Here is an 11,127-nt window from a genome sequence, read left to right as displayed (position 1 = left end):
TTATAACATGATAAGGATCTCGTTAAAATGAGAAAAGTTTCTTGCTGCTGTAATAGTCAAATATATAATTGTTTTTCTTAATTTACACAAATATTTAATAAGCACCACCCTTTATTGTCTTTCAGCCTAGTTTAAAATGTCCACTTTTTTGCTGTTTTAGATATACAATAGATTTTTTGTCATGTACAATTGTGTTGAACACACTTTTTGTTTCGGATTAATTTTTTTTTTTGTTTTTTTACCTACATTGTATTTCTAGATGCACTGTGACGTTTTTCAGTAAAATACCATTCGATCCAAATTCTTCCATCATGTAATCCCCAGAATGTCTTTTCATTACATTATTCAGTTTGAATGTTTGATTGGTGAAGATTCCAGACTCATTATTAGTCAGTATCTGATTTTTTTTAATTCTGAAAATCAAGTATTTGCCATCCCTTTTCAACCCAATGTCTGTATTTGCTGTATTTGGGAGATTAAAAATCAACGGCTGCCCCACTGCTCCAAAACACTGGCGAGCTCCAGTAGGTTCAGAAAAATTGCATTCCATAAACCCTAAAGGAAAAGAAAGAAAATACAATTCTCAATGTAAGATACTGACAACAAATAATATCATTTGTAGTAGTTTGTGTGTGGCATTTAATTTCAGCAGGATTAAGGAAATAATAGATGACTGTTTAAAAACGTAGATTTCCTCTAGATGGAACATTAAATCATATTTGTATGTAGTTATTATTGTTATTATCATTATTATTATTATTATTATACACCATACTGTTTTCTACAGTAACACATTTTTACCCTGTGTGTACCTTTTGCCAGAGCTGTTGTTGCCACAGATGTGATGATCATGTGGATGGAAATCATTGTTTTTAATGCTGTAACACATAAATCAGTTTTAATTTTAAATGTTAAATTTATATACTGTAAAATTATTAAATTTAAGGTCAGTTGTTAGTTTGAAGTTATAATGTCAATTATAATAAAAATTCTGCCTCAACAATATGATTAGCATGTCTGGATTATCGTTTTTCATAATCACACAGTTCTAGAAAAAGCATAACAATTTATACAATCTCAGATTTTATACCTCTACAAACTATAAAATAACGAAAAAAAGTAATGAATTTCAGTATGCGTAGATTCAAATTTAAAACTTTCGCTCACCACATTCACAATGGTGCGATGTCTTCCTCATGACTGTTGAAGACTGATCTGTGAATTTTCCACTGACAGTGGGCTGGTTTATGCTCCTCTTGTCTATTTGCTGTCTTGTATAATAAGATTCAAGGAGGTTGAGTTGTCACCCACACCTTGCTTGAACTAGAGCAAACTTGAACATGATACCAAGATTCACTGCTTTTGTAGTTATAAACTTACTGAACATCTTACATACTCAACATCTAACACAAATAAAGACTGCTGACATAAGCTATGTTTATTTTAACATTACCTTGTCCTGCATGATATGTTCCAGTCATTATGTGGATGGCTCCATTCACCTGAGATATTTTCTAAATATAGTGACAAATGTTAATATTTTGAAGAAAGTGATGTCCAAAAATATGAGTATGTATTATCAGCTGCAATAAAACAAATTCTGCAGTCTAGGTAATTATGAGCCATAACCTGCACATCCAGTGTGCATATGTCTAAAGAGGGGCATAATAAAGGATTCACTAACAGACCTAAAAATCTTTAAGTCCTAACCAGGCAATGTGACAATGACATTAGTAACAAAATAAAGAATTAACCTACTGACTTAAATACCAAAGACATTCATGCTGAGGGAAACTACTTCTTCCCATTTGCAATTACTATTAAAACATTACTGTACAATAATTGTTTGGTGGTATGGTAAACAATTACTGTACAGTATGTGAACTTGTATCAGTTTTTACATTCAGGAATGATCAAGTTTTACTTATATTAATTTTAAGCAGAATTCATACAAACACTGTGCTGTGATTATATTAGTGCAATTATACACTGTCTGTGTTAAAATGTATGTCAACAGTAAATGTCATAGAATCATGCAAATGTGTTATTTTCATTGTCCCGGTTGTTGCCTTTCATACACTGTCTTCTGACTTGTATTATTTAAAATAATTGTGCTTTGTTCTGGAATAAACAGAAAGCCAAGTGAGACTTTAAAATATATTCAGTAAAAGAGAGATCCAAGTCACAGGCTAGTTTTCAAAAGCCATTTAGAAATAACACCGTTGATGACAGCACTTCCTCTTATAACTGAAGAGCACTGAAAACCAAATGAAGAACATAATACACGGATCACAGAAGTCTTTACGCTGAGTTGTGATTTTCAATTTCAGCTGCAGACAACTGCACAAAAAGCCTCCAGGTGTGACATCCTTTATCTTTGTCAAACAGGCACTGTAAAACTTATTTCCCTCAATATACTGAATAAATTAATTTTACTCACTTTTAGTTATTCTTGAGCACATAGTACCAGTGTCTTTGACAAAACAACATTAAAGGACACAGCTTGTCATCACATTTCTAATGTCTTTACAAGTATTTAAATTGAATAGAATATTTATTCATAAAGGCACAGGAGCTGCCTGAAGATGAGAGGTGTTTACACATCAACATGAAGAAAGGAACACTTCCTGCCTGTCAATGTACTGCAGCCAAACTCAAAAACCCATACACTATACATTACTAACAAACATCCACATTACTAAACTTTCTCACATACAGCACAGGTACTGCAGAATCATAGACTGTAGTCTCTGAAGAGTGCTTTTGAAGCTCAAAGTGGGCAGCTACAGCTGTCTCCATCTTGGCAGTGCCTGACCCCGCCTAACTCCCTGCTAATTCAAAATGGGCAAAGAGGTGGAGCTGAGGTGGACCGAATGAAGCCTGGTTGCTGAATCAAGCCACCTAGCAGCTAGCAACCTGTGAGTCAAAGCAGCCATGTCCTTAATTATGCGTAACTTTACAGCTTAATGAAATATAAACAGGTGAGTTATAAAAAAAATAAAAAACCCCCATACAGTTGTCATGAAAGGGGAAATTAGCTATAGAGACCTAAAACCGCTGTAAACATGTTTATTTCAGCTGTAAAGTTGGGCATTTTAACATGGGGTCAATGGGGATTGACTCGCTTTTGGAGCCAGCCTCAAGTGGCCATTCAAGAAACTGCAGTTTTTGGCACTTCCACATTGGCTTCATTTTTCAGCCCTAGAGGTTGCCGCTTGTGCAGAATTAAACCATGGGTGTGACTAACAGCTAAAAAACCACAGGGTTTTTACTCTCTTTGTCACTGTCTCAGCCATGGTGCTTTGTGTGAAAGGCCCACAGCCTGAGGAGAAACTCACCTCCTCTCTGCTGTAACTATTGGTTCCAAATAGTTTGTGTTCAAATATTTTTGTGTCTACTGAACTTACAATAAAGCACTCGTTGACTGACAAGTTTAGAGTTTTATTGACTCATCTAAATCAGTAAAGATCATCAGCTGCATAAATAAATAAATAAAGCACCTGATATTGCTCCACATTCTAAACTGCACCCAACAGTACGTATTTTGGGCAGCTATGGCATTTGCAGATGAGGTTTCAATTTTGATCAGTTAACCAGAGGCAGCAATAACAAGGTATCAAGCATTGATCAACAGAAAGAATAATGAGGAAATCTTTTAGCATACTTTATTCAACATTGATTTATTTCATTTTCTCATCAAGAAGATTATTTTCATACAAAAAACAACAAGAAAAAACATCACAACAATGTTTTAGACCCAGAACAGACAAAAGAGCGAATATGCACATTCAGCACACACAGAGCCCTATTGTTCAAACCCATCTCTCTCCCCAATCTGCATCAGAGCAGCAGTAATGGTGACTGATGTTTCAGTGTTGGAACATATGGTGATAGGATGAACTAACATCCAGCACTATATACAAAGACACAATTACTAATGTGTATAAGGTACATTTAATTCAGTTAGTTGATCAGGAGATACATGGTCTTGTGTGGAATTTTCAGTCTTTAAGTCCATTATCCAGAACATATTGAGAAAAGGGCACTTGAGCAGTTTAACATTGCACTTCTGTTAATTTCACAAGACTCACAAGAGACAGATTTAAAAAAAGAATGGTCAAATTGGATGCAGCAGAGGCTGAAATATCCTGACTTTCAGTCTGCAATATGAGTCAAGCTTCAAAAACTCTGGATTCTGCAATTTACCATTATACAATTAAATATCCTCTTCTGTTATACTGTTAAATGCCTACAGTAACAGTCAAAAGTTTGGACACATTTTCTCATTCAAATGAAAGGGAAGGTTTTCAAACCTTTGACTGGTAGTGTACATGATGATGATGATGATGAAGGTTATGATGGTGCCAATCTCCATCTAGTTGGAGGGCAGATCTTAGAATGTCGATGTTCAGATCCTTTAGGGCAGTAATTATGGGTATTTGCGTTGTGATGATTAATTGTGATAATGGCTGTTATGTATGCAGCAGTAGCAGCTATAATAGTAATGTTTGCTATAGTAGTGGTAGAGTTGGTCTTAAATATGTGTGATGGTTGTTCTTTCTAATCCTTCCACTAATCCTAATTTAGATATAAAATATACAGTTTGCAGACCGTAACACACAATTCTATAAGCAATGTTTGACACAGTGACATTAATGCAATCTAATAATTAATATGTCCCACTTTTTAACAGTCATAGAGTTGACAAGTATAAGAATGTCTCTGTTTGCATTCATTTGTTTAGCCTTGCAATACATTTTTTCTACCTTGTATTTCTAGGTGCATGATGAGTCTGTGTGGTAATTTACCATTAGACTTATATATTTCACACACGTAATCTCTGTCTTGAGTGTCTCTTCCTTGCATTATCCAGCTTGAATGTTCCATTGGTGAAGAGTGCACTGAGACCTTGGTACTCCTTATCCAACTCAACTACCTTATTATTTAATGTGTTTAAAATGGTAGTCTCATCTTTTTTCAACATTATCTTTGTTGCATCAGTGGCAGGTAAAAAATCAACAGCTCCCCAAGTGCTCCAACACACTGCTGAGCTTGAGTATGTTTAGATATATTGCATTCCATAAACCCTAATAGAGACAAGCAAACATACAATTAATATGTATATATATATATATATATATATATATATATATATATATATATGTGTGTGTGTGTGTGTGTGTATATATGCATATGCGTGTGTGTGTGTATGGCATATATTGTGGCTATTTTTAATTACTTTTAATTACCTTCTTCTGTTGGCATCAAAGCTGCAAGGATCATGTAGATGAAAATCATTTTTCTGTTGAAACACACATCAAACTATCTTTAAAGCATGGTGAATTTCTCATGTAGACAGAACAATCAATAAATTAAAAGTTGCTCAGTTTCATATGTGAAAGTTTAAAAATCACTCACAACTTTAACAATGAGGTGTCTTCTTCGAGGCTTATTCATGGACCTGTGTACTTTCCACTGTCAGCAGGCGGGTTTGTTTCTGGTTTTATTGTGAGGATAGAATCAAGGAAGCAATTATTTGCTCTAAGCAAAATACTTCTGAATCACATTGCTTCTTATCGTATTTGAATTTACATAAGTTACTGAGCTTCTTGCAGTATTAAGACCAAGACCACTGACATTTAACTAAAATATGGTTTCTCCAGTTAAAACCAATGGATCATGGCAGTCTTTGGTGCAGAAAGTGGGTATTTTCTGCTGTCTTAAGTTCATATTACTGAATTGTCATGCACTGTCTAAGCTGTTCCTGTCATTATGTGAATGGCTACACTTACCAGGATGACTTTCTGAAAACATTTGAGAAGTTCTATCTCACATGGGCTCCGCCCTCTACTGAACTCTATGGGTAATACTTTTTCCTATCACGCGCGCAATTGCCCACTGAAATTTGCATGTTCTTAGCCGGGCAGTCAGGATGTGCCATGGCTATGGAGAGGGAGTGGCCGTTAAAGCTCTATCTGAGAAGCACCTAGCTAGTTGGCTTTGCAAGTGCATCTCCCAAGCTTACAGGCAGGCGGGTAAGGACCCCCCTGCTGTGGTCCGAGCACATTCAACACATGGCATGGTAGCATTGAAGGCCTTGTTCATTGGGGTGAGTGTCGAGTTCATATCCACGGCAGCGTCCTGGTCTACGCCTTGTCCGTTCATAAGGTTCTATCTCTTGGACATGACAGGCTCCTTTTCGAGGTCTGTGCTCAAAGGTGCGACTCAGGACTTGTGAAAAGGGTGATGTGAGTGTCAGCTGTGGTACACCTGACCCCCCCGTGCAATTATACACCTGCATTCTCCCATGATCCAAGATGACTCAGGAAATGGCTTGTGCAGGGTGTTAGGCGTATGACCCATGACCCCTGCAAGGTTAGGCCATGTCTTCACCCAGCTCAGGTCCATGTTAACTGGACTGGGTTGGGCTCCCTACTGCTCCACATAAGCGGCTAGATAATAAAGTAGTAGGAGGGCCACAGCGACTAACATATAACCGGTTAGGCTCAGTGAGGCAGTCTGATGACATGTCGCAGCAGGGCGAACATTCAGTTGTGTCAGCTGTGAGATAGAACGAATGTTATGGACCCTGCCATTCCTATGCCATCCACTGAAGTGGTTTTGGATAGTGAGCAATGGTTAGACACTGCTTATATAGTGTGCGAGACACATGTAATCGGTAGGCGCATCCTCATTGGCTGGCCATTGGTGCTGGTGCAAATTTCAGTGGGCGAATGCATGCATGTGATAGGAAGAGAGTATTACCCAAAGAGTCCAGTAGAAGGCTCTGCCTGTGTTTATAGAAATACAGTTACAATATTGTAACCTTCGTTACACTCTGTTGGGAAAAGTGATGTTTTAATAAAATACTTGAAATAACTTATTCATTTTAGTAGGAAACAGTGAAAACATGCATATATTTTTAATCAAATTTCTTTAAGAGCAATGCATGCACAGTTGGTGAGAGTTCTTGTGTCAATTCTGTCATCAACCATGTGAAACAGAGGTCTCAGCTACAGGTCTCCTGTATGAGACACACGCAGCCCCCAGAAAGCTTCCACTAATGAATAAATCATTTTTAATGTTTGCGTTACCCAACACTGCAAAATGCAGTGTAATGAAGGAGAGATCATAGTGTTTCTAATGTTAACATTTAAATGCAAAATATCTGCTCACAATCACATGAAACTCTGAATGATTCTAACACATGTGCTGTATAAAGACATATTTAGGCATATCTTGACGTGGAGGATGAGAGATTTTGTATTTCTGTAAAGGACACTACAAAGAGATGAACACTGCCTCTCAACATACCCACATGCTGTTTATTTTTAAATCGTGCTGTGTGCTATTTACCACGCTCTGCATTTAGGGGAATGTAAACGGAAATAACACCGTAGGCGTGATAATCTATCGTGTGAGGGGCAATGTTAGAAACCACAGCTTTTTTTCCTATAGTATCTCTCAGCTTCAACCACAGCATCAGACCAGTGTCAAGATTGCTGAGAAAGAGAGAGACATATGACCATGTTGTGGTTTAGCATCTGCGTAGGAGGATCGACACAATGAAGAGTAAACAAGCTAATTATGATTTGATGCTGAATGCTTTTCTCAAATTATGTTTGAGATATTAAGTATGTCATGTGATCTATTCAGCAATAACAATATGTAATATAAAACTGGACAGGCTTAAAACTCTCACAGGAGTGACTCACTTCACCTCCGCTGTGAGCACAGATACACAATCTTGCTAAGAGTACATATAAATAATCGAAATTAGAGTTAAGTTACAGCATCAACTTTGCTCCCACCATGTGGACCCAGATAACATGACAAAAATATCTGGGTGTAGAAATTAATCACTGATGCATGTAATGTTTATGGCAACAAAGACTGGAAGAAGTGGACTTTTGATTATTGAAACTGCACAGTGGCCTTCTCATACGGTATGTAGCCCATGTGGACTGTAACAGTAGGATTACTCCAACATGATGTAGCAGTTGGGGTGGAGACAGTGTGTGCATCAGTCTAATATCAATGTGTGCATGAATCCAGTATCTGAAAAGCCACACTGATATTAACAAAAGTTACAAAAAATTCAATGTATTGTTATGATTTTGTTCCATTACCATCATCTAGTTACATGTGAGGACTTTTGTCTCCATCTTGTGGTAAAAATGATCTGTTGCTTGGAGCCTGTACTGCTGTCTCTTTATACTTATTCAGTTTTTGTATTGATTGTTGTTTCAAGTGATTGTTGTATTCCTCTTTCATATATTATTATTGACTGCAACACTGGGACATTATACAGTACTCTATTCTACTGTACGGTACTGTACTCTACTTTACTGTTAGTTACTGCAACAACAGTCTACGTCCTCCAGATGTCACCCATGAGCAACACGTTTTATTATTAAATTACTGACCATTTACTAATTACAAGAAAAAACCCCACTTGCTTTTATTAGTTGCACAGAAACTAAAGTTACAGTATCTCCTTCTTTTCATTCTGTTTGACCTTTAATTTACAAATGTCATCAATATATTTATTTGAAAAATACACGTAAAATACACAGGACAAAACACTTGTACACAATGCTGCACAATTGCAAAGCAAATACAGTAAATACAATTATATAAAAGTGTGCAAACAAGCAAAACTCCATTTGCTTTTATAAGTAACTGGAGTTATCTCCTTTTCATTCTGTTCGACCTTGGTAAATGAAACATTAGATTAAAAATATATGAATGTTATATGTTTATATAAAAAATACATGTAAAATACACAGGACAAAACACTTTAAAAAGTGTAAACAATGCCACACAATTACAAAGCAAAAACAGTAAATAAAATCATATAAAAGCATGGTTAAATTTGAGAAACAAATGCGTTCAACTCCACAATTTTAAAATGGTACCTCAAAAAAGAGTTATTCTTGTTTACTTTGGACATAGTCCATAGTTGGACTAGTTGAACTTCTTATTCCAAACCACAAAGTCAATCATCCCTGATCATTATTTCATGTTAAAGATTAGACATGAGGTTTCCAACAAGGTTATGGTTAGGGTTTAGGCTTTGGATGGTGATTGAATTATTGTTTTAGGAGAAAATTATTTTGCATTCTGATGAAAGATGGGTCGAGTTTTCCTCGTATTCTTCATCACCATAACATCTGAGTAGACAATTTCATTGTCAGAATTAGCTGGAAAAAAGTAAGAACAGATGTGAAATGTAGTTGAGAGAGGTAGTCCTAGTCCTCTTCTATTATTGTAAATGGCTTTATTGCTCTTTGGAAATGCATTTGATTATTTTTCAAATTAGTCCATACTCTCAATCGCAATGCTAGTGGAAGCCTGTAACATTAAATGAAGGAGATTTAATGATCATTGTGATGGATTACTTTTTGTAAGAAATGTTCAAGTCTTTGCGAGTCATGGTGGATTTAAATGAACATACTGCAACAGCTACCTCTGATGTAGAAAAAAGCTTTCAAAAATCTATAAAACTTTGGTAACCTAACTGTAAAATAGTCCAGTAGCAAAATGATGGTCAGGAATGTCAAGTACGGTTTGTAAAATATGCATTAATAAAGATTATGGCATGTCTTTCACTTACCCTCATTAACAGTCATGAGTCTTGTTTTCTTACGTAGATGTTTTAGACCAACACACAGAGTCACAAGGAGAAGCAGAGCGGCAACACCAGCTATCACAGCCACAGTTACAACAGGGAAGCCAGAAACACAATCTAGAAAACAAATATCAAACCAAATTAGATATGATGAATGACATGTTAATTTCAAACCTACCAATATGTTTCTCAAATATTTCTTGTCCATTTTTATCTTCAGGTGATCAGTGGATGTGTAATTATTATTAAAAGCAAAATATTTCTTTGGTGAAAAGAGAGTTTGAGATGGTTACTTCCCACCCACTAGACAAGTGATTTGCAGTATCAGATAGTGAAAAATCTTAAAAAGAAAAGTAGAAGTACTAGTAAAGTAAAGAAAATGTGATTTTTAAAATGAATATAATTGATTAATGTATTTAAATTTTTTTTTGATAAGAAAGTGAAATAGTAGTGAAGAGCTGATATTTAGAAAAGAGAGCATTTACCTTCAAACACTGTACTTTTGCAGCTTTTCAGGTGAATAACCTTTTCATTGCTACTAAAATTGTTCCAAACACGACACATCAAGTTTCCTGTCAGCTGACCGTGTAATCTGATGCTCACATTCAAAACGTTTGTTTTGTCTTGTTCATCTGTAATCCCAGTCAAGGATTGTGTGTCCACTGTCCAGTTTTTCTGAGACTGGCTGTGGGTTCTGGTCTGCATCAGTACGTAACCATCCAAACTCAAAATGAACTGGACTTCATCTCCCTCAGAGGAGCAGCTGACCTTCATTTCTTCTGGTGACAAACATATCTGAGACACATCTGGCTCTGACACAGGAGCTGAAAGACAAACACATGTACTGCATACACTATGTATAAAACCTAGTACAATGTAAAATTTACTATCAGATCTGTCAAATATGGAACTGATATCTATTCCAATTTCTGTTTTGATTGTAGAAAAAACTTTTGAGGCCTAGTTGCTTTTTCACTGAGACAACAGGATTAGAGTTATTAGACAGTTCTCAATGCACATTTGAGGGCTATTTGTGTACAGTATAACAATTCCTGATTAAGATGTGATGGAAAACTGAGAATAAGGAATGAAAGATTGAGAATATGGAATGAAACATATTGCCTCAAACCTGATGGTGACATCTCATTCGATGGCATCAGGATCTTTTAGCAAATAATCTGAGTCAATATATTTCTTTCCAGTGGCCTAAGGAGCACATCAGTGGGAAACTTTGTTGCTTGTTGTTACTTGTTTGTTCTTTACCTCTCTCGCCTTATGTTTCCCATCTCTCTACTGTTCTGTCTAATAAAAGCAAAATAAACTTGCCAAGTTGGATCTAACAAGAACATAAATAATTACATAATGCATAAAAAAAAAACATATTTGCTCTGTTTCTTGTTATAACGACAAACTTTTCTCATTTTAACGAGATCCTTTTCACGTTAGATAGGATGAGATCATTTTCATGTTATTCCATTTTTATAAGAAACATTTCT

General features: G+C 35.9%; 2 protein-coding genes across 11 annotated transcripts in view; one reads left to right on the top strand and one right to left on the bottom strand.

Annotated features, from left to right (window-relative positions):
* LOC121910067 (solute carrier family 22 member 5-like) overlaps positions 1–11,127 on the top strand; it is a 99,736-nt gene that overhangs the window by 40,274 nt on the left and 48,335 nt on the right. The window lies entirely within an intron of this gene.
* The window catches only part of LOC121910072, a 45,255-nt gene that overhangs the window by 12,310 nt on the left and 21,818 nt on the right, over positions 1–11,127 (bottom strand). The window lies entirely within an intron of this gene.

This window comes from Thunnus maccoyii, chromosome 13, assembly GCF_910596095.1.
Source record: "Thunnus maccoyii chromosome 13, fThuMac1.1, whole genome shotgun sequence".
Classification (NCBI taxonomy): Eukaryota; Metazoa; Chordata; class Actinopteri; order Scombriformes; family Scombridae; genus Thunnus; species Thunnus maccoyii.
The sequence above is the reverse complement of the archived record's forward strand: the minus strand, read 5'-3'. Positions and strand labels throughout refer to the sequence as shown.